This window comes from Myodes glareolus, chromosome 16 (genome assembly GCF_982192425.1).
Source record: "Myodes glareolus chromosome 16, mMyoGla1.1, whole genome shotgun sequence".
Lineage (NCBI taxonomy): Eukaryota > Metazoa > Chordata > Mammalia > Rodentia > Cricetidae > Myodes > Myodes glareolus.
In genome coordinates, this window is record NC_142041.1 from 59821513 (window position 1) to 59846128 (window position 24616).

Consider the following 24616-nt stretch of genomic DNA (forward strand, 5'->3'; position numbering starts at 1 on the left):
AATGTAAACAAACACTTATAAACAATATTTGAGAATTTGGGCATAGTTCTCTCCAAACTACTTCCTGCTGTTTATTAGACAAAGTAATATTTGGGGGTGTTCACAGTGACCTTTTGGGGAAGGGGTCTTGTACCTTTTTATAAGGTTCTGGCCAGAACTCCAAAATAAAAACCTCAGAAAAACCCTACCAAATGCTCAGAGACTATTTGCAATTATACCAGACAATAATCTAAAAACTTAACCATCATTTTACTTTCATAGGATCCCACAGAAAGAACATTGTACTGATGACAGCTGGAAGTAATTCTAGAAGACAACGTTCCCTTTCCTAACAAAGTTTGTCCTCAGGGTTAGGAATATCATTTAGGGGTTGGTTATAATTGGCATAGAGTTGGGGGAAAATTATATAGGCTCAGGGATCTCTTTGAAAAAAAAAGGGAAATTGGGTGGGATAATAGATTAGTGTGAGCTTACTCACACTAATAATAATAATGAGTAATAGAGGGAATATTGGTGAGCTATTATTTATAGGCAATTTACATTGGTATAGATTCTTGAATATTAATATAAACTTATATTGAATATGTTCCTATTTTCATCTACAATATTTGTATCCTAGGCAAAGTTATTTTGTTATATTGTATGCACGCATGTTTCTATCTCTGCTTAAGACATCTTGTTTGTTGATACAATTTTGGGATATATTTATCATATTGCAATATACATTTCTACCTCTGATCAAGATACTTATACATTGTTTACATTTTATGATCATTGTCCTCATTTATTGCACAGTTGTTTAAGAATGTTTAATATTCTAATATAAAGTCTTAGTCTTTAAGTTATATAGATATTATAGTTTTATAGAATTATAGGTCAATAGTCATCCATGTTTGTCATACTTACAGTTAGACTAATCAAGTTCTTTAGATACATAAAGATTGTATTCTGCATAGGTAGGTAACCTTCACCCACTTCAAAAAGCTGTAGAATATGGCATTTAAATAACTCAGGGTTCTGTTGACATGAGACATGATTTCTCCTGACAGTACTGATCTATTCCTAAGAGAATGTTGAGCACCTAAGACACTCCACTTGGAGCTTCTTTTCTTCTTGACAAAACTGGCCTTTGGGCAAGGAACTGCCCATGTTTTGACCACTGACAAAACACACGATGTCTGGACAGGACAAGCAGGATACAAGAAAAAAGACTGTCAAATCTTGCCAAGATAGGGTAAGATGGTTTTGAAAAATTTCCTGCCTCTGAAAATCTTCTGTTAGTTACTCTAGGCCTTAGGCAAAGTTGGTTGTGCCAACATTGCAAATGAGACTTTGGGTGATTGCCCAGGTAGCCAGCTGTCTCTTTCATTTGTTACACATTTTGGAAGTTACTTGGTTGCACTTCCTGCTTACTCAAGCAATACTATTTCCCTTCTCAGATCATCGGTGGGGTTGAAGACTAGATAGTTGTAGTTACTTTCCTCTTATGAATTGGCCAAGTTATTTATAATGCAAATATTAAACTCCTCAGGATAGCATAATTATTGAAACATCTGTCACATGTTTCTTGCTTGATTTTGTTTATGCTGATTGTAATTCTAATTCTTATACCTGATATTTGTTCTTATTGTATATAATTTAGTATTAGGCTTAGAACTCTCTTATTTAAACAAAAAGGAGAGGTGCTATAGGAAATCCTTTAAGTTATCTGCCCACTTGGGCATGGCCTCTTATACTATAAATGCTGATATAAAAAATGCATTCACTTTCTCTTCCAGCTGCTGGATTTGGTTCCTGTTTCCCCACTTGTGCAGAGGACTGTGATCTGTAAGTCTACCCCCAAATAAATAACCACTTATTATATTCAAATCTGAGCCAGTGTGGGATTTATTTTTAGCATCCATATTCATACACACACAGGCAAGTAACCTGTATATAAGTGCACACCCAGAGGCAAGTACGCCTGTAGATATGCATACACACACAGACAAGTACACCTGTAGATATGTGCACACACAGAGACAAGTACACCTGTAGATATGTACACACACAGGCAAGTGAACATGTGTAATAGGAGACCACTTGTTTGTTCCTGGCTGCTCAGCCCCAAACCAACCACATAGAAACTGTACTAATTAAATCACTGTTTGGTCTATTAACTCTGGCTTCTTTTTGGCTATACATGCTCTTATATTTTAATTTAACCCATTTCTATTAATGTGTGTATTGCCATGTAGCTGTGGCTTACCAGCAAGGTTTCATCTGGCGCCTGTCTCTGGCAGAGCTACATGCGTTCTCCTGACTCTGCCTTCTTTCTCCCAGCATTCAATTTAGTTTTCCCTGCCTAGCTCTGTTTTGCCCTGCTATAGGCCCAAAGCAGTTTCTTTATTAATCACAGCATACAGAGGGGAATCCCACATCACACTTGTGTATATGTACACACACGCAGGCAAGTACACTTGTAGATATGTGCACACACAGGCAAGTAGACCTGTATATCTGTGCATGCACACAGACAAGTACAGCTATATATATATATTTGTGCACATACAGACAAGCACACCTGTGTGCACATGCACAGACAGGCAAGTACACATGTACATGTGCATGCACACATACAGAGACACCATGCATACACACATACACACACACACACAAGTTCAGTTGCCTCACTGCCATATTTATTGTGTAGATTTATAACTGAGCTATTTTAGATTTTAGTAAGCATACAGAATTATTAGTTTCATTATGACACTTTCATACAGATATATCATTCTCCCTTGTTCACATTTGCCCTGCTCCAATGAGCCCCTCTATTTCTCCCTACTTCTCACTGGTTCCTGTTTTCTCAGAGTCACCTTCTATTTTCATCTCTCTCTCTCTCTCTCTCTCTCTCTCTCTCTCTCTCTCTCTCTCTCACACACACACACACACACACACACACACATCCCTCAATTCATATCTAGATTACTCAAATAAGAGAATTATTTCATATTTTGTCTTTCTGTCCTATAAATAAACACTCAAATGATGAAGGTAAAAGCAATGCTGTGAAACGCCCCCACTCCCTTGAATCACAAAGCCAGGCAAAGCAAACAGCATGCGAGAGGAAAGGAGATAGCTTACCATTCTGTCTCAGTCACCAAGGTCAACAGAGGACCTAACAGAACATTTTGAAGGAAGTTAAAATGATGGCAAAAGAATGGCTGCTGGGAGCAGAAAGGAATGTGGAAACCCGGCAGACCAAGAATGGTGAGCGCTGGTCACCAAATCTGTGTCTCAGCCTCTGCCTCAGAGGCACTGAAAGCCGACTTCAAAAGAGCCCATTTCTCACAGTTAGCACCAACGCACATTGCGGCCTACAGCCTTTTAGCACCCTGTATATTTTCTAGTGCTCTGTAACTCCTCAGAGGTACTTGAGTGCGTGCTCTCTAATTATCCAATTTCTCTTGGAAGCTTGTCTCAATTAGGGCACTCCCCTGCACCTCAGGCACCAGCATGCTCTCTGTGGAATGCACTTCCTGAAGCATTGTGAGGTCTGCTGTCCTGAGGAGCTAGGGAGGAGCTAGGGAGGCACTACCTGGGTATTCATTAGCGCTGGCCCCTCACATATTTCTTTCTTAGGTAGAATTTGAAAACTTTTCCACAGAATTTAAGAGGAGTACCAGTGTTTAGTTCCCAAGAGTCAAAGTCAGTTGCCAGTTGCAATTGTTCTGGAAGGACCCGGAGATCACGAGGAGAACTTCGAGCTCCTTTTTGGTCCAGTGGCTTCCAAATTTTGGGGGAAAAATTGCCTAAGGGTTTGACTAAGTGCAGACCCTTGGTCTTCACAGCAGTGTGTGCTTCCGTTAGAGACAAGAGGCCAGACACTGACATGTGGAAGAGGCATTGCATCCGAGCCTGACCGTTCGTTCACACCTGGAGATCCAGCACGCATGTGCTGAGGCAAGAAGATCAGAAGTTTAGGGTCAGACTGGATGCACAGGACCTTGTCTCAAAAACAACAAACAAACAAGCAAATAATGTCAGCCACCACCTCTCCCCAACGTAGCCCAATGAACCAAATGAACAACCACAGCAAAAATAATCCAAGCACCCCAGCAGAGTCCTGCTCTGCACCTGTTCTGAGCCACAGGGTAGCTCATCTTCAGGCATCATTTGTGTGGAGGGTTGAGAGGGCTCCAGGTACAGTGTTGGCCATGGGTCCTGCTATTGTAAACACAGCTGATAGTTGAGCTTTTTCTTTAAGGTTTATGATTGTTCATTTTTATTATTTTTTTGTGAATTCCCAAAAGTTACTGAGTCTATACAAAAAGGAAGAATATCTGCTACCAGTTGGGTTCTGAGACAAGGGATTGTGAAATAGGTAGGCGGCAGAGTGAGAAAATGATTTTCTTTGCTCCTTTTAAAGTCTTCCCTTGCCCCAACAGCCATCTTTTCTTTGGTCGCATTTAGGTATGGAAACTATACATAAGTGTCGTTTGCAGTTTGTTTCAGCTCCTGCACAGGTGAGGCAGCTCTTAGTGTGTTTTTGCACGCACCACACTGAGTGTCCTGTATGTCACTCCGAAGTCAGAGTTTTTATCGTGACCAAAGTGGCTGATTTTGTCTAGACTTACTGCTGGTGTTTTAGACAGCAAACATTAAGAAAATAGTAATAGAATCAGGAGCCTAGAAAAAAAAAAGTACAGTGGTAGTATTCTACCCGATAGATCAATAACTATAGCAGCAGAAATAAAGGACAGCCACGGCTACAGGGCATCCTTTTGATCTGTTCTTCATGACAGAAAAGAGCCCCTTCATGTGCCAGACTGGACTTGAAGGCACTCTCTGAAATGGCCTTTGTCACTGAAACGCAGAAACCACAAAGTAACAAGAATCAGGCACTCTTCCTTTTGGAGTAGCTGCTTTGTGTCATTTACAAATTCAGACCATAGAAATTGTCAAATTAATTCATTGACAGAGCGGCCAGTTTCAAATTCCAACCGGCTTCCCTTTTAGGAAGTAGTTCTGTAACTTAACAAAAATATGGGTTTAAAAACATACCTCCATGTTATTTGTTACAGAACAATAAGCAAACCTCAGCGTCGCCTTATGCTGGCAGCTGCTGACGAGATTTCAGTTTGCATCAGAGTACTGGATCCTCTTTAATAAAATATAAATTCCTCGAGCTAGGTGAAGGGACACGTACCTGTAATGGTAACACTTGGCAGGCAGAGGCAGAGGCAGGAGGACAGCTGTGATTTCAGGGTTAAGTTATGTTATAAACTCTTAAATAATGTCATCCAAACAGAAAAATAAGGACTTGTTAAAGGTTAAAGCGAACAAATTTCTTCTCATGTTTTCTTACTTTTATCTTGAGGAGCAAGGAATGACTTCAACCTTAGACATTATTTCATATCAAATTAGAAACTCACCTTAGACAGCTGTTTATTAGCTCTAGAAAGACAAAATAAAAACCTTTTGTTCATTTAGACTGGAACCTAGAAATGAAATTTTTTTATCACTGTTAAACAATTTGGAACAAATAGTGTCATACGGCAGAGGAAAAAAAAACTCGCTAGAGCTTTCAGATCTAATTGGTTTGGGTGGGGCAGAGGCGTTCTGATTTCCAAAAGCACTCGGCGGGAGCTTAACACCCATTGCTGCAGAGACCCAAGGCTTAGCCACATAGGAGTCTTGTAGCAAGAGGCTCACACTGTCCAGGAACAAGACGAGGGCTCCTCTGGAAGTGAGCAAGAGATGAGAAGACAGAACTACATAGTTTTGAAGGCCAGTGTCATGGTTTATGACATCGTTATATCAGACATAGTTCTCATCTACATCCAGAAGTGGAAGATCTGGGAAGCTTCAAATAAACATGAGGTATTCCTCTGCTCCTAACATCAAAGCATATAATGTACCATTGACTGGATCAACATGACAAGGGAAGCCTCATTTCATGAGTGCCAGAGCTCATTGAAGTGGGAGCATCCTTCTCACCTCTGTGGTATGTTTTCTCTAATAGCTGTCAAGAAGGCATTGTTATTCATGCCCAGAAGGACCGAATCTTTATAGGATTTTATCCAGTCACCTCTCACAAAACAAATCTTATTTCTCACTTTCTGGAACATTTGGTGACTTTGGGTTGTTAGCTATGTGGCTTGACTTGAAATGAGCAGTTTAGGTTACTCTAATGAGATGGCTTTGCCTTTTCTCTGACAAAAGAACCATCAGCCCTTCTGGCCAAACAATGCTCACAAAGACCACCCTTTGGGAAGAGCTAGTGGCTGAGAGTAGCTAAGGCAAAGTAAGGAGTTGGAACTTATGAAGCGACCCTAGGAGCCCGGGTCCTTTGCAGGTGAAGTGTCTAGAGAGATGCTATGGTGGTGGAAAGGTGACTGGTAACTGTGAGGTCAGAGAGACAATTCTACCTGTATAAAAGAACGAATTTCCTGAACGGGCATCCAGATGGAATGCAGGAGAGGTATAGAGAGTAGAAGAAGCAGGATGTCAGGGAATCCGACTTTGTATGCAAACTAGGTGACTTTTGGGTCCAGAAGGAAATCCAGAATAGCAGCTAGCTTTACAGCAAGAATATGTTTGATTCAGTTCTCTGGGAATCAAGGACATCAGGGTGAACTGAAAGCTATGAGGGAAATTAGCTAGCGATGGTTGTGAGCTCCAAACCCAACCAGGAATATCTGCTCCATGCGAACTGTTCTTTGATTTCTTCGTAAAGGGGATGCTCAGACATGTGACGGTCTCTGGAAATCTGCTTAGATGAATGGATTGGAGATTGGTGATGAGTAAATGCAGGGTTCTAAAGTCCTGGTGATGGCCTATAATGATGGATTTCACAATGGGAATGCTCAGTTTCCTCCAGTTTTTTACAGAATGCAGAGAGATTTTTATGTAGAGACTACTTCCATAATGGAACATCCACCCCGTTTAGCATCTTGTTTCCGATCGACCTCTTTTTTTTCTACATGTCTGCGATTATAGATTCCACAGGGCTTGGTCATATCACACCCATTACGTAAGATGGGAAGGAATACAGTGGCAGAAAGCCACACTGTCCCAGTCCTGCATTTATGGAGGTTTAGGGGAGAGCTCAAAATGTGGTTTTTCATACTTGCCTCAAATCAATTCTGGATGACTCCACTAGGACCATTTTAAAAACGGAGGTAAATATTTTCCTGTTATTCTGCTAAAACAAACATAAATGTATTCTACAGAAGGCAAAAAGGATGGGGCTTCCTCAGTGCTGTGAATTTTGTGTGTGATGGAAAAACCAATCAAGTGATGTATCGCAAGTGAGTGGGAGGCAGGATGGGGAGCAATGTGCATGGTAAGGAGCATCAGGCGTTGGAGGCTGAAGACCTGGCCTGTGACTGAGGCCTGCACAACTGTCACAAGCTGTTCGTCTTTCTGAGCTACAGATGCATGTCCAAGAGGAAGGTAAGATAATTCCAGAACTTCTAGGACAGAGGATTGCAAAAAGAAAAAAAATGTAGGTGAAAACTATCCTTGACAGTACCCAGTACAAGCTGCTGTCTAGGGCTTCCATCCCCATTGCTCATCGGAGATAAGGCTGAGGGAACCTAATCCACTGGGACAGGTAACCCTACCTCCAAGCTGTTAATCCAAAGCTCCGTTGAGGAAGCTGTAATGGTCCCTTGTGTGTTTCTCTGACACTTGCCTTTTGTGTTTCAAACTTCTCATTCCCAAGCTTTCCAAGGGTTGGAAAGAACATTTGCTAGGCGGCTCCCTCAGCTTCCACGTGAACATGAAATCTCTGGGGGTCTCGTCTCTTCCCCCATGTCAGCCTCAGCAGATCAGGGCAGATCGTCCCCTTTCTTATTGTCTTGTGTCTGGGAGCTTCTGAGCTGGGACTGGAGGTCTCTTTCAAGGCCAAATTGGATTGTATTAAGACAAGAAGCAGCTGGGAGGCAGTGTCATTTCATGGGCTCTGATTTTATTGTAAGGTCAAGGGGACTGCGAAGTGGGGGGTGTTTTTAGTTTCTGTAATGCGCTCCTCCAGGGAGATGGTGAGAGAAAGAAAAATCAACCAGTCTGCACTTCTGCCTGGGGCTCCATAATTTGCCTTTTACTTTCTGCATTTTCATATTTGGGTCTGAAAAGCAGAGGACCAAAACAATCAGCAACAGATGTTCGGGTGAATCTGCTCAGACCCTGAATTCAGTTAGCATGCAAATTGCCATCCCAGGGCCGTTCCAGAGGGCTGCTGGAAAACCAGAGGCCCGCTCTGCCACATAGAGAGATGGCATGATGGAAATGTCTGGACCCAATCACACGTTTAATTACAACCCCCCCTTTTTTTTTTATCTCAATGACAATGACTGGTAGCTATTATGACACAGGACTGAAAGCGCTTATCAGGCCTGGTGGCACCGGGAGGGCTGATAGGTGGTCTGGGTTGGATCAAAATGATCAAAGCTCTGCCATGGAGAGTCCCTTTCTCCCTCTCTCTCGTCTCATCCACTTAGAGGAGCGAAACTATGATCTCTCAGAGACAGTTTATGTGACTCGCAGTCCCCGGAGAGCAGGAGCGTGAGTTTTGCACCATCATTTCCCCCGGAAACACGGGCGCCTGATCGTGCATATAAACACGCAGCGACTGGCTTGACGCCACAGCTGCGGCAAGACACCAGCCGCCTTCAGCCCTAATTTGCTCTCGTAAGTTCAAACGGTTTCCAAGTTTATGATTGGTCTAATCATAAAAAGATGAATCAGTCAGTGCAGAGCAGGGAAACCCTTCTTTCACTGTGTTCTTCCATCCCAATTCTGTTTTTGAGCGGCCCAATGAAACAGAACTAAGCATATCACACGGTGGTGTGTTGGTGTTTAAACACTTAGGGACAGACTCGGTGTCACTGGGGAAGTTGTGAGTCTGGTGTCAACCAAACCGGCCATTGGGTTCACTCTAAGAAAGAATGAATGACTTATATCAAGTTTTCCTTTTCTCTTTTGTTTTTGCCTTTAACTGAATCTCTGTGCATATGTTTTTCTTCTGGTATTGGGCATTGGACCACAATCTTTCCCATGCTATGTGATTGCTTTGCTTATGAGCTACCCTTGGTTGAAACTTGAAAACTGAGAAACGGGAATATAAAATCCATGTGGTCAGCCTGTTTCATCACAGGCTTTAAAAATATGTAACTTAAATTACACAATGAGAAAAAAAAGCATCTTCAACAAATGGTGCTGGAATAACTGGATGTCAATATGTAGAAGAATGTAAATAGATCCATACCTATCCCCATGTTCAAAACTCAAGTGCAAATGGAATAAAGACATCAGTATAAATCTGATCACACCGAACCTCACAGAAGAGAAAGTTGGAAGTAGCCTTCAATGTACTGGCACTGGAGAACACTTCCTAAATATATCTCCAGTAGTACAGTTGCTGAGAGCAACAATAAATAGATGGAACCTCCTGAAACTGAGAAGCTTCTGTAAATCAAAGGACACATCAATAAGACAAAAGGGCAGCTTGCTGAATGGGAAAAGATCTTCACCAATCCCACATCACACAGAGGACTGATCTCCAAAATATATAAAGAACTCAAGAAATTAGACATCCAAAGATCAAATAGTCCAATTAAAAATTGAGGTACAAATCTAAACAGAGAATTTTCAACAGAATTTTAAATGGATGGAAGACACTTAAGAAAATGCTCAACATCCTTAGTCATCAAAGAAATGCAAATCAAAACGACTTTGAGATTCCATTTCATACCTGTCAGAATGGCTAAGATCAAAAACACTAATGAGAGCTCAGGCTGAAGAGGATGTGGAGTAAGGGGAACACTCTTCCATTGCTGTTGGGAATGAAAACTTTTACAACCACTCTGGAAATCAGTATGGCAGTTTCTTAGAAAATTTGGAAATCAACCTACCTCAAGACCCAGCGATACCACACTTGGGCATATACCTAAAGAATGATCAACCATACTACAAGGACATTTGTTCAACTATGTTTATAGCAGCATTATTTGTAATAGCAAGAACCTGGAAACAGCCTAGGTGCCCCTCCATTGAAGAATGGAACTAAAAAAAATGCAGTACATTTACACAATGCTCACCAGAAAAAAAGAAAAGAAAAAAGAAAGGCATATTGAAATTTACATGCAAATGTATGGAACTAGAACAAAAAACATCTTGAATGAGGTAACCCAGACCCAGAAAGAGGAGCATGGTATGTACCCACTCATAGGTGAATACTAGCTATAAAGCAAAGGATAAGGAGCCTGTAGTCCACGACCCCAGAGAAGTTAAGTAACAAGGAGAACCCTAAGAGAAATATACCTAGATCCCTTGGGAAAGGGAAACAGAAAAGATCTCCTGAGAAAATTTGGAGTGTGGGGGTTGAGGGAGAAGGGAGAGTGAAAGGGGAGGAGGAGGGAGAAGAGGAGAGGGAAGGAAAAGTAGAGGGAACAGGAAGGTCGAGATGAAGGAAGGACAGAGAAGAGATAAAGGAAAGAGATATGTTGATTGAGGGAACTATTATGGGGTTAACAAGAAATCTAGAACTAGACAAATTCCCAGGAATCCACAAGGATGACCCCAGCTAAGTCCCTAAGCAATAGTGGCAAGGATGCCCAAGTGGGCCTTGCCCTGTAGTCAGATTGACGACGCTCTTAAATATCACCATAGAACTGACATCCAGCAATTGATGGAAGCAGATGCAGAGAATCACAGCAGAGCACTGGGCTGAGCTCCCAAAGTCTAGTCGAAGAGAGGAAAGAGTGAGAATATGAGCAAAGAGGTCAAAACCATGCTGGGTGTACGCACTGAAACAACTCACCTCCGCTAATGGAAACCTTCAACTCTGGCCTGACAGTGAGGAAGGGAACCAGTATAGGACCAAACTAGACCCTCTGAATGTGGGTGTCAGTTGTATGGCTGGGGCAGACTGTGGGGCCACTGGCAGTGAGACCAAAATGTATCCCTATTGTTTGTTCTGGCTTTTTGGAACCCATTCTCTCTGGAGAGACACCTTGCTCAGCCTAGATATAGTGGGGAGGGCCTTGGCCATGCCTCAAAGCCATGTGCTAAACTTTGATGACTCCCCATGGGAAGGAAGCCTTACCCTCTTTGAGGAGTGGATGGGAGGGTGGAAGTGTGGGAAGGTGGAGGGAGCAGGAGGAGGGGAGGGAGTGGGAAATGGATTTGGAATGTAAAATGAGAGAAGATAGCCTTTTTAAAAACTAAATTATAATTAAAAATATATGTAGCCTGCAGCATAGGCGAGAAAGTTGTTAATGACTAGATCACATATTCAATTAATCAAATATTCACTAAACACACCAGATAAGAATCTCAAAGCTGGGTAGTAGTATACTTATATATATATAAGCAGTATACTTTTATATACGCACACACACACACACACACACACACACACACACACACATATATAATCTTTTGGTCAGACCTTCACAGAAGATGTGTCTTGTGACTTCTGCCTGGAGGAAGGAGTGTTATACTGTCATGAACTCCTTTTACATTTATTGTCTAAATAAAAAAAACCACTCTTAACTACCAATGAGACATGGAAGCATTTGCCATGGGATTTTCAAGCCAAGTTCAACTTCCTTAATGAGTCAGTCACATCTGAGAAAGAAGCAAAGATGAAGAAGTGAATAGAAAGATGTGAGGGAGCCAGGGTGTTGGAGACATGTAGTGATCAGGCAAGCAGGCCTGCTTTTCATCCCTCCCAGCTCCCGCATGGCTAGCTTTACACCCGAAATAAAACCTACAAATTGTATTCATTTAAACACTGCCTGGCCCATTAGATCTAGCCTCTTACTGGCTAGCTCTCACATCTTGATTAACCCATTTCTATTAATGTGTGTAGCACCACAAGGTGATGGCTTACTGGGAAGATTCTAACCTATGTCCATCTTGGGCCGGAGCTTCATCATCTGCCTGCCTCTGCTTTCTTTCTCCCACAATTCTGTTCTGTCTTCCTCACCTACCTGTGTTCTGACCTATCGGGTCAAGCAGTTTTCTTTATTAATTAACCAATGAAAGCAACAGATAGATGGAAGACCCTCCTACATCAGAGACAAACAGAGGGATGTAGTGACACAGGAAGATGGTAGTGAGAGAAAGTTAATCAGCCTTGACAACTGGGCTAAGTTTCCAGGAAAAACTAGAGGCTGCATGTGTGTGCATGTGTGCGTGCATGCATGTGTGTGGTGGATCCCAAGGAAAGGGCACTGTTTCTGTTCTAAGAGTGTGAATCTGAACTCGTGTTAACTCATGCCAGCATCAGCTGAGATGGGCCACAGTTGCAAATACTATCTGTGTATCTGTGATCTCAGGCTTACTATGATAACAGTCAGAGACCTTTTCAGGTCTTTGATAATATACCTACAGCTTTCCTGAGGGCCAGACTGTGTGCTGAGGACTTAGGGAGTATTCTTTGCACTTGTTTTTCACTAACTCCCCTGTAAGGGAAGTACCGTTTTCCTAAGTTTGAAGAGATAAAAGTAAGGCATAGCTGGTGTGATGGTTGATGCTGTCACCTTGGTAGGTTCTAGAACCACCTAGGACTAAAGCTTCTGGAACGTTTGGGAGGATTTTGCAGCTGGGGTTAATTGAAATGGGAAGACCCACCCCGAAAGTGGGTGTTGTCATTCTCTGGGCTGGAGTCAAGATCGAATAAGAGAGAGAAAGCAAGCAAGCTCAGGTGAGCATTCGTCTCTGTCTGCTTCCTGACTACAAGCTTAGAGTGACCAACTACCATCATGTTTTTCTAAGCCTGATAGAGTGTGGCCTCAAAGTGTGAGAGCAAAGAAGTCATTCCTCCTCTGAACTGCTCTTTGCCACAAGGTGCACAAGTAACCAATCAGAACCACTGCTTAGATCCATTCTGCAAATTAAAAAAAAAGAAAACCCTAGAAGAATACTGAAAACTCAATGAGAGGAAAAAGATGGTGGTTCCCCAGTGTTACTATGTTACTGATACTGAAACTCATCCCTTTTCAATGCCTGCTAGGTTTATTCCAACTGTGCTTCCCTCTGATCACACTCTCCGCTTGCCTAGAAGAATGGAGAACAGGATGGGAAAGGGTACTCCCTGTCACAGACTGGGTGCTAGAAAGAGAGGATGGAAGGTGGGCATCTGAATCCTCTCCATAGAACTTATGCGGGGTCTTTAAAAAATGAGAAAGTGACTGGGTGGTGGTGGCGCACGCCTTTAATCCCAGCACTTGGGAGGCAGAGACAGGTGAATTTCTGTGAGTTCAAGACCAGTCTGGTTTACAGCACGAGTACCAGGACAGTCTCCAAAGCTACAAAGAAACCCTGTCTCAAAAAGCCAAAGGAAGAAAACAAAGAGGGAGAGAGAAAGTGAAAATGTGGCAAACAGGTTTTTTGTTGCTGTTTTAAGACGTGGTTTTGCTTTGATCTACCTGCCTCCACTTCCTGAGTTCTGGGATTACATACATGCATTTTATAGCCAGCTGAGAGAAGTACAGTCTTTAGTGAGACTTAAGGACTGAGGGCAGGTCAGACCCAGTTTGGACTCATTCTCACCCCTGCACTTGCAGCTCTTCCCTTCAGAATGCATCTTCTGAGGAAATTGCTGACCGAACGCTTCTCATCAGTACCTATTATTTCAGTGTGTGAAACTCCAAGAGTTGGTTTTCAATGCCTCTTGCGTTTTCAACAGGCTTTACTACGAAAGCTGTGCGCACTCTTCCGAGTTGGAGAGTAGTGAGGACTTGAAGACGGCCATCATCTCCAATCCTCAGGAACACTCTGACTTTAGTGCAGTGGGGTGACCAAAGGCAGCCTTCTAGAGCTCCTGGGAGCTCCTGCCAAGTCTGTTATTAAAGCATGTGTGGAGGATATTCAGATGGGTACAGACTGTGTCTCAATTGGAGAATTTCATGTTGTTATTTATTCTGACACCCAGTGTCAGGGAAGTCGGTGGGTCACCTAGGTACCATCATGGTGGTGATGAACAGGTTGCCTGCGACCCTTCCTCTGGAGTTCTTCTTCTACTAAATAGGCTGAAGTACTGGTGTGACCCTCTGTCTTCATGCTGAGGGAAGGGCAGGGCAAAGTGTGAAGAATCACTTGTAATTTGCAGTTTATCCTATTACTTTGTGTGGTGATTTGAATAAGGAATGGCCCTCTTGGTCTCAGGTATTTAAACATTTATTTTCCCGCTGGTAATGCTGTTTGGGGAGGTTTAGGTAGTGAAGGTTTTTTGATTTTTTTTTTTTTGCCGCAAAAAGTGACATTTATTCAAAGACAGACAGAAAAACAAAAAACAAAAAACAAGATGTCCATCCCTTGGCTCCCTTCTCTCCCCCCTCCAGCTGTTCCTCAGCCCCCCCACCCCCAGGACTGAACCCTGACTATGGCCAGGTAACAGAACAGCCCCTCAAATAAGGTCAGCAACATTGAGGGGCATCTCTTCAACGGAAGTGTTGTAGAATGTCTCAATGTCTCGCAGAGTCCTCTTGTCTTCTTTCGTCACCATGTTAATGGCCACACTTTTATGGCCAAAGGGACCGCCACGGCCACTTCTGTGGATGTAGTTCTCCCTGTTGGTGGGAAGGTCGTAATTGATGACTAGGGAGATCTGCTGCACATCAATGCCTCTGGCCTAGGTCAAGAAAGATGGTAAGAGCTGTCAGAAGATAATCTATCCAGACTGACTAGGCGTACATGTAGGCAGGCAAAGGCAACAAGCAACCCTTGTTCCCCAGACCTCAGACATGCCAGATTTTCTTCCAAGTTGCTACGTTCCTGAAAGGGGCACTAGTCAGCCCCTTGGAGAGGGAATCATCTTGGACAGTGGTGAAGTTTTGATGGATGAAGCACGTCACCAGGGAGTGGGTTTTCAGAGTAAAAGACTTCCATCATTTCCAGGTTTCTCTATCTGCATGTCTGCAATTCAAGATGCGTTCTCCCTGCTCCCTACTTCAACCATCATGCCTGTCAGCTGCCGTGCCACTTTGCAATGGTAGAGATAGACTCTTATTCTTCTGGAACCATTGGTCCAAATCAACCCTTCTCTTTTCAAGTGGACCTGGTCATGCTGCTTGATTATAGTAATAGATCAGTAATTAATATACACTGTATGGGGGAAGAAAGAAATCAATGATGGTGACACCAAGGGGATCCGAAAAAGTGAAGGAGAAGGGCAAGAGAAGCACGGTTGGAAAGAACAATGAGGTCTTCAGGTATGGAAGATCATAGCAATAAAGAGAAATAAACGAATTAGGAAAAAGTAAAGATGATCAATGCAGTTTAAACTGGAAATTCCAATGACTTCACCAAGACGGAATGCAGAGGATTCCATTTTACCAAGGAGGGAAAAGCCATTGGTGGTCAAATGTAGAACCATAAATGTTGGTTGGCATTAATGAAATTGCTGCTCATCCTCAGTAGGATTTCTCTAACCTTTTGGGGAGCATGACAATCTATGTTCACAAAATCACTTCATCATGGGCAACCGTGAGAATCTAACACCAGAATACCCCAGTTTTATCTATAGTGTGGTTGTTTCTGAGGACCTGTTCTTGAATCTTCCCAGAGAAATGCTCCAGAAGAAGCCAGGTCTTTAAAGTCAACTGCAAGACTATGGTCACAAAGCTGGTAGATGGCATCATTATAACAAATTCTACGGAGCATTCTTTAGGCATTTAGTGCTTGAATTCTATGGGGACTCTACTAACTGGTGCCAACTCGGAGCTCCTATGCTGTTACACGTCTGGAGATGGTATGTCTCTTCTGTCAGAGTGTGTTTCTGTAGCACGACGCCTGCTCTAAGCGCTATGTGTCATGGTACAGTTTGCTAGCTGGGCAAGGGCCTGGAGATTGAAACACACACAGACACTCAGAGACACGGGTAACACCAAGAATGCCCCGCAAAATGTCCCCTTTATTGTGTTCCAGGGCAGCTTATATAGGGTCTCCTTGATTAGTTGCCATGCCCTAACACTCAGCTGCAAGCCCACCGGAAACCATTCCCCTGCCGTCAGGAACTCCTGAGGCTCTCATGCTCAGATAAGCTGCAAGCATAGGAAAACAAGGTGTTTACACTCATAGGCAGGGAGCCACAGGAAATTCAAAGTCTAGGGGGTCACATTCCCCAACATGTTTCTCTCATGAAGGAGCCTCAGAAGTCCATCTACTGTACCATTCATGAGAGAAAAGGGCAGGTAGTCAGCTCTGTCTTTGTGCAGGGGGCTACAGAGTAGGGTATGACCGATTCTATTGATGAACACTGTATGCCCAGCTCGAAGAATCTGTGAGAAATACCTGGTCTCAGTTATTGAGGAAGGATGGAAGCAACCTAAGGAAGAAGATGGAAGAGACCAAGATGGATTTTGGAAACATTTATGTGCGTGGTCATCAACAGTCTCAGTCATACCTCTCTCAGAGCCCCACCTGTTCCATAGTTCATAGTGTATCAATATATCAATATTCTCCAGTAGTATTAAATGACTCCCTCCCACCTGTTTTCCTCTGCTGTTATCTATTGCTTTTTGTTTGGTTTTGTTTTCTCCCTTGCCCCTGTACATAAGGAAACATAGGCACTTACCAAACCTGCTCTCCATTTGACAATAAGGTTGAATATTGCATATTGTAGTTTATGTCACTGTTATTTATTATGTTCTGAAAATGAAGTACATACAGTGAAGAAGATACACTTTTTAAAAGAGGTAATTAGGCCACCAGAGCTCTTGTTTTATGAATGACCCAATGACACAGTGGGTCTGCTATAAGTTGGTTGGTAAAGTATAAAAATGTGTGTGTGTGTGTGTGTGTGTGTGTTAGTTTGACTTGCTTTCACTAGTCATTCTATTTTTTCCATCCACTATGAATGGTTCAATGGAATGACTCTCTCCAGGTGCTAGTAATTTGATGATGGACTCCCTGGTCCATGAAATGATAAAAAATAAATTTCTTCTACTAAACTCCCTAGTCTCCTCTGAAATGAATAACCGGAAAGAAATGAAGCTGTGAAAGTTTGGCTGAACCAAGGCTTTCCCTGAGGCCCTGATGTCTGAAGAAGAACATAGCTTCATCTCTCAAACCAGGAATAGGCTCGACAGAACCATTAACAGCCTGGGGACAGGACCTTGAGGGATCTGTGGCTTTGGATCCTGAGAATCCAATTATTCCCACCCTAAGGGGCTAAGATTACCAGTGTCAAGACAGCAATGAGAACCCTGAGAGAGACAGACATGGATCTAATCTACATGGGAAGTAGAAAAGGACAAGATCTCCCGAGTAAATTGGGAGCGTAAGGACCATGGGAGAGGGCAGAAGGGGAGGGGAGTGGAAGGGAGGAGAGCAGAGCAAAATGTCAAGCTCAGTAAAATCAATTAAAAAAAAAAGACTGCAATGTGCTTGGCCTGTGATGTTTTTAAGAAACGCTTTGTTCCCATTGTGCGATACCACCTAATTAGCTCCCTGTTGACCTTGTACAACTGTGTGGAAGTTTTCCATTAACTCTGCCTTCCCAAGCCCCAAATACCAGATAAACTGTACTTTCTTGATGAACTTGCTTGGCATAAGATATAGCTTGAGCAATATCATCTGACCCCCGCTTTCCTATCTTCTTTATCTTCTCGTCTTCTGGTAATCCTCCTTTGGATCCTGTCACTGAAGAATGACCTGCTGGAAACAATATGGAGGAGGCCTCCCTTTGTACAGATTTAGTCCATTAGTGTCATGGCCGGAAGTATGGCAGCATGCAGGCAGACCTGGTGCTAGAGAGGGAGCAGAGAGTTATTCCATCTTGATCCACAGGCCGTAGAAGTAATTTGTGAGCCACCAAGCAGGCTTGAGTTTTTTGAGCCCTCAAAGCCCCAGTGATACCACTCTTACTCCAACCAAGCCACACCCCCTAAAAGCGCCACTCTCCATGGACCACTGTGGGCCATTTTTATTCAACCCACCCACCATATAACACAGAAGATCCTGGGATTTCCAGGAGACTGAAGTCCACCTTTTGAGACCCTACCACTTTGTCCCATCCTTGTTCTAGTCTATGATGGAGTCAGAGAGATTGCTGCTAGTCAGGACTGGATTATAAGACAGCCTTAAAAGAGAACTGGCAAATCTAGCTGGTGGCTGACTGTCTGGATTACCTTGACTGCATGAGCATGTTAAACAGTATCAGCTTTTTTTTTTTTCCTAAAAGTCCACACTTTGCAATCTGTTGGTAAAACAATATGAATTGTCACTTAAAATCACTTCTGAAACTTCTAGTTCTGGGCCCTCATAAATTACATTGCTTTTAGCACCATCATGCCCCATGCTTCTACTGGTAGGACTGATGAGACCAACACTTAAAGCATCCAGCTTCTTTTCCAGTGTGAAGTCTCAACGCCTTCCATACTCCTCCAACAAACAGGATGGTCAGGACTATCACAACAATATACAACTCTCTGGTACAAGCTTCTGTCTTAGTCACTGTTGTATTTCTGTGAAGAGATGCCAAGAGCAAGAAAACTCTTAAAACTTTTAATTGGGGGTTTGCTTACGGTATCAGAGGTTTAGGCCACTTCATCATGGTTGGGTGCATGGTGGCGCACATGGCACTGGAGCAGTAGTTAAGAATTACATCCAGATATCCAGACTCAGGGGGGGGGGGAGAGGGAAAGAGACAGAGAGAGAAAGAGAGAGAGAGAGAGAGAGAGAGAATGATGTTGGTCCTGGCATGACCCTTTTAAACCTCAAGTTCCACTTCCAGTGTCTTAATCAATGTTCTATTGCTGTGGAAAGACTTGATTACCAAGACAACTCTTATTAAAGAAAGCACTTAATTGGGGACTCACTCACAATTTCAGAGGTTTAGTCCCTTATTGTCATGGTATGGAACATGGCAGCAGGCAAACGTAACGTTGGAGACATAGCTAAGCACTGTTTCCTGATTTGTAGGGTGAGAGGGAGGGACACACTGGCTTGGCAAGGGCTTTTGAAACCTCCGAGTCCACCCCCAGTGCTCTTCCTCCAACAAGGTCACACCTTTGTATAATTCTCAATTAATGTCACTGGTGACTAGCCATCCAAACACATGAGCCCTTGGGGGCCATTAATCAATCCACCATACCCAGGAGCACCCTTCATCCAACAAGGCCACATCTACTCCAACAAGGCCACACCTCCTAATCCTTATGATCCTTTCCAACATTTCCACTCCCTGGGGACCAAGCATTCTAATGTATGAGCCTGAGGGCAGGGAGTGGGGGGAGGGGCTGGAGCAGGGAGGGGGAAGAATGATGGATTCTCATTTAAACCACCACGCCATCATGGTCTGCATCTCACTCTAATGTGCTGCCTAAATGCAGCCATCTCATGATTAAAGAGATAGGGTTTAAACGGGCTTTGTACTTTGTAGAAGCATGATGCCTGTGTATAGACATACAGGGTAGTCGGCTGTCATTACTCAGAACCTGTAGCACATTGGTTTCCAGAACTGGAAATGGGTCACCAGTCCACGCCTACACACAATCTCTTTCCTGGCAGCAAAGCGTTGCTGTGAATTTGGGCTAAGACTCATTCTGTGACATACATAGATCTAATCTACATGGGAAGTAGAAAAAGACAAGATCTCCTGAGTAAATTGGGAGCACGGGGACCTTGGGAGAGGGTTGAAGGGGAGGGGAGAGGCAGGGAGGGGAGCAGAGAAAAATGTAGAGCTCAATAAAAATCAATAAAATTAAAAAACCACTCATTCTGTAATTTTATTCATGCCACAATCCAGGGATAATAAGAGAAGCTTTTTTTTTTTTTTCAAAGCTTGGGGGTCCATCTAGAAGTTTCCCCAACAGAAGCCTAAACATCTTCCTGACTGAATTAACTTACAAAGCATTTACTTAAATTCATGGTTTAAAATGTGGCCACGATCATAACAGGGGGCTAATTTTCTGGGGCTGACATAGCAGATCACCATAAACTGTAGGGGGCGGGGTTGCTTTTTGTCAACAGAAATCCATTCTCTCACAGGTCTGAAGTCAAAAGGCAGAAACCAAGGTGATGACAGAGCTGTTCTTCCTCAGAGGCTCCAAGGTAGAAGGTAGAATCTTTTCTTGCCTTTTGTGTTTGCTGACTCCAGGTATTCCACGGTCCTGACTGTATCTTTCCAAATATTGCCTTTATCTTCTTACGGTCTGCCCTGTCTCTGAGTTCTCCTCTGTATCTTTTATAAGGACAATTCTCACTGAATTTCTGTCCCACACCTTCCGTAATCCCGGATGATCTCATCCCATGGTCTTTAATTTAACTGTATATCTGTATATCTCAAAACCCTTTTTCTAAACTTAGTTGAATTTTGAGATATTAGGATATGAGGATATGGGTCTTCTGAGGGACCACATCCAATATACTATTCTCATAACTTCTTAAATAGGGTTCATTTAAAAGAGATTATACTCTTCAACTATAAAATATATTAAGAGTTTAAAAAAAAGTGTTGTAGAAAGTTGTCCCCTGAGCATAACAACCATTATCATCTTGATCAGAGCAGTTGTGATTGTTTGAACAACTCTCAGCATTGGGCCTGTTGACATTCCCAGTAGAAGACAGGGTGGGGAGGATTGTAGACGCTCCCCTGAGATTGCAGCCACGCCTTACACCTCCTTCTCAGCTGCAAGCAATCTGCCCAAGCTGCAGCAGGTGGTCCTGGTTCTGTAGTTTTGTGAAGTACTAGGGGGCACAGAGGGCGGAAGGCGAACTGAAGCGGGGCCACTCCATCTGTGCAGCTCCAGGAAAGCTGTGGAGTGAAGCCTGGCCACGTGGCCACTTTGGGATCGTCCATGTACCACAAGTAAGCCCAGTAATTCATTGGTTCACCGAGTTGCACTTTGGTGAAATCGTTACTTTAGTCTGTCTTTGGTAGGGGGAGCAGAAGTTTGTTCATGTCTCCCCAGGGAAAAGTTCCTGCACCGAGTCTATTTGCAGTTTCTAAGACACAGAATGACTTAATTCCCACTTCACTACATTTGAAAATTCTGGACTTGAGGCTGGGTTCATCATTTGCCAGCTAACTGAAGGTCTTTCCTCTGGCTGGCAGTCAGCGGCTCGCCCTGATATAGGAGTCAATCACTTAAAACAATGGGAAGATGCAATCCCACATGACTTGGTCTGATGGAAAAACAAGGCAGAGGCGTTTAATACTGTTTGCAGGACTAGAGAGGCCTGGCGAGGGAGCTCATGGCAGACTGGTGGCCTGTCCTACATAGCCTTGGGTTCAGCCCCCAGCATGGCATGAAGCACGTGGGATGGTATATGCTGTAATCTCAACACTTGGTAGGTAGGAGCAGGGGTTAGGAGTTCAAGGGCAGACTTGACTGCATAGTGAGTTCTAGACCAGCCCCGGATACACGACACCCTAAATAATTAAAGAAGGTCTCCAGAAGGACGTGGGGTTGCACAGTGCTTTGCTTTTAGCGGGATATGCTACAAAGATGATTTCACGTCCATGGAAGGACCTGGTATTTTAATCCTAACCCCTGAGTCAGAGAGTTTTTGGAGGTAGCTTCTGATTTTGCATTAGCAGGATTTCTTCCTACCAAAAGTCATCTGAAGATAAGACTTGAGGACACCGAAGAACGCATTCCTCTGCGGTCCTCGCATATTCTTTCAGCCACAGAAAGGCAGCTTTCCTTGAACAAGCCGCCTTGATTTGGTTCTCTGTCTAACTGTGGTTCCCATCACTCAGCACTTCCAGCCTGGAGCTACGGAGAGGACTCAACCAACCGCGAAAGCACAGCAGACTATCTGGGTGGGTGCCTGGGTTGGAGAAACACATTTCACTTCAGCATTTTTATCATTGCAAAGTCATTCATCAGGGAAATTTTAAGGCACCGAGATCATCTCTAAATTAAAATGTTAAGGCTAGACTTTCAAAGCCATTTATTTTAATGGTGCCTCATTAGCTGTTTAAGTTAAAGAAAAGATTCCCCACCCCACCCCCCAAAAAAATTCCTCCAAACTTTTGAGTCACTATTTCATCTTACAAATGTGAAATATTCTTTGTAGACAGGAACTGTCTGTTAAAGTCATATTTGACAACTACAGATTCAAAAGTACTTTACAACGAAAGGCTGACATCTGTTTACTATATAAAAAGGGGTCCTGTGTATTTTTACTAGAAAAATTTTCCTTTAATAAGGCAGCCAAAAGTCATCTACACACACCAAGCCGGTTTACAGCCAGGCTGTGGAATACCCAAGAACTATCATGGACAACATCACAGAATCAGTTATGTTTAGTTTAGCAATCCAATTCTTGATTTTGGTTTCAGTATTGCATGGTTATGAGAAATATGTTAAAAGATATTTTTAGCTCTCATAGCAATTAAATTCTGACTAGGTTAAGTTGGCAAATTTCAATTATTTTTGGACTTTTGACTTTGATTTCATTATATAGGTGCCTGATATTTCTCGTTTAAAGACATGGAACTGCACCTTGAGTTTGGTGTACCTTTTCCGTCTGTCCAGGCGATAGCAGACGGGGTCTGTAGGTTTGGCCAGACCCACCTGAGATCTGTTTAAGCCATTCCATTGAGAGGAGATTAGACCAAAGGCCATCAGCTCGCTGGAGTTTAGAGCTATGTATAATCTTCTACAGGTGCTGCTTCCTGTGTTCTGGAAAAGTCCTCAGCCTGAAGCAGGCCAACCGCCACACCTGGGTTTAAGCAGAACATCTGGACCTATTCTTTCTTACTTGCCCCTGTTCTTCAAATCTGCCCCAAAGAAACGGTGCTTTTGCACAGGCCTGACACGAGAGATTTGTAAAGCCCGTGTGCACTGCCAAATCCTGTTTGATACAAAACACAGCTACTCTTCTCGAGTCAAATACATTGCAGATATGATACCCAAGTCACGTATTTCAGTTAGGCTGCAAATGATTTACCGAGGCCAATTCCAACAGTCTGCATAAATTTCTTAATGGCATTAACAACAAAATGGGGAATTTAAAGTAAGTTGAAGTACAATTAAATTCGCTTACATCCATTGGCTGCTTGTTTTTTTGTTTTTTGTTTTTCCTAACCATACAACCATTGGCTTGGAGAGTTGCAAAAGTTAAATGCAGGCATGGATATAATAAATATGAAATTTCAGTTTGCGTGGGTGTTTCCAGATGGGTAACTCTGGGAGAGTTGTGCAGTTGTTTAAGAGCTGCGTTTGTAGGTGTGTTCTGTGGCTTGTATAGCACCAGAATAGCTTTACTCACAGGTGCCAGAGCAAATTGTCACTGGAACGAGTGTAGTTTATGCTTGGGCTCTCAATCGTTGTTGGTGCGGCGTTTTGACGTTTCTGACATGGCAGAGGCCAGAGAGCAGAGACAATGAGCAAGAAGAATGAATATTAGGAAGTAGGTATGCCTTTACTGGTTCCAGCACATCATGCAGAAACAATATCATGTGGAGGGAATCATTGACATATGTGCACATTTTAGGCGGAGCATCTCAATGTAGCTCTATTACTTAGAATTGCTGATGAGTTCAGAGTAACCATGACATCTGTGGGGCTATTCTGTCTGTTGTCGCAGTACCATGGGTGTACTTGGGATGAGTTAAAGATGTCATTCTTGAGAAGGTTTTCAGTCAAAAGAGGTAGGATGGGATGGGGGCTTGGAAGTACAGTAGGGTGGAAAGTGAAGTCAGAGGTTTGGTAATGCAAAAGGCAGGCTCAGCTCTGGATAATGTTTATCTAATTTAGTAGATATCGCTGTAGCCCCTAAGGATGCCTTCTATTGCCAAAAGAGAAGAATTAGGTGATACTTTCTAGGGAAATTGGGGTACCCAAGGTGGGGTTAGTGAGGAGCCCTTCCAGATCAGCAAGCATCTGTCTTGACTTGGTAGTGGTATTACTTGGAACCGAGTCGACTTTGTGTCTTTTGTTCATGGTTTTGGTCATCCCATTAATAGAACCAATTGATTTTCTTTTCCCCCTTTATTTTATGTTTACTTATTATTTTTCATTTCTCTTATGAGGCAGAACTTGGACTCCTGACCCTCCCACATGTATCCCTCACTTTACAGCATGCACCATCATGGCTCGCTTGGATTTTATTTTTAAAAAGCCTTTCTGTAGCGCGATTCATAGTGTTTCCACTGCTCTGATAAGACACCACGACCAAAAGCAATTTGTGGAGAAAAGGGTTTATTTAATCTTATAACTTGTAGTACTTCATTCAGGGAAGTCAGGGCAGAATGCTGGAATCAGAAACTGATGCAGAGGCCATGAAGGATTATGGTTTACTGGTTTGCTTTCCATGGCTTGCTAAGGCCACTTTCTTATAGAGCCCAGGACCACCAGACTAGCGATCACATCATCCATTTTCAGATGATTCTAGCTCCTGTCAAGGTGACATGAAACTAGCTAGCACATATAGCAACTCAGTTTGGTTGGGGTTGTGCAAATGAATGGCTCTGCTGTAAGGTGTGTGGAATAAATAGGACTTCAGGTTTGAAAGTCCCCGCATGCAGTTTTTGTAAAAACGCTGCTTTTAAAATAGAGACCATGTTCAGATTTCAGTCTCTGGTACTATTTTGTGATGTGAGTGGAAAATTTACACTTAGCGAACCTAGTCTACCTGTCTCACTTTCTGTATCCAGAAAGGAAAG

The 24616-nt window shown here is 43.0% G+C and overlaps 1 non-coding gene across 1 annotated transcript; it reads right to left on the reverse strand.

Annotated features, from left to right (window-relative positions):
* Positions 1 to 14680: 14680 nt before the first annotated feature.
* LOC125391450 (small nucleolar RNA SNORA67) lies at positions 14681 to 14819 on the reverse strand. The gene has a single exon (XR_007229136.3). It is a non-coding gene; the product is annotated as a small nucleolar RNA SNORA67 (small nucleolar RNA).
* Between the last annotated feature and the right edge of the window lie 9797 nt (positions 14820 to 24616).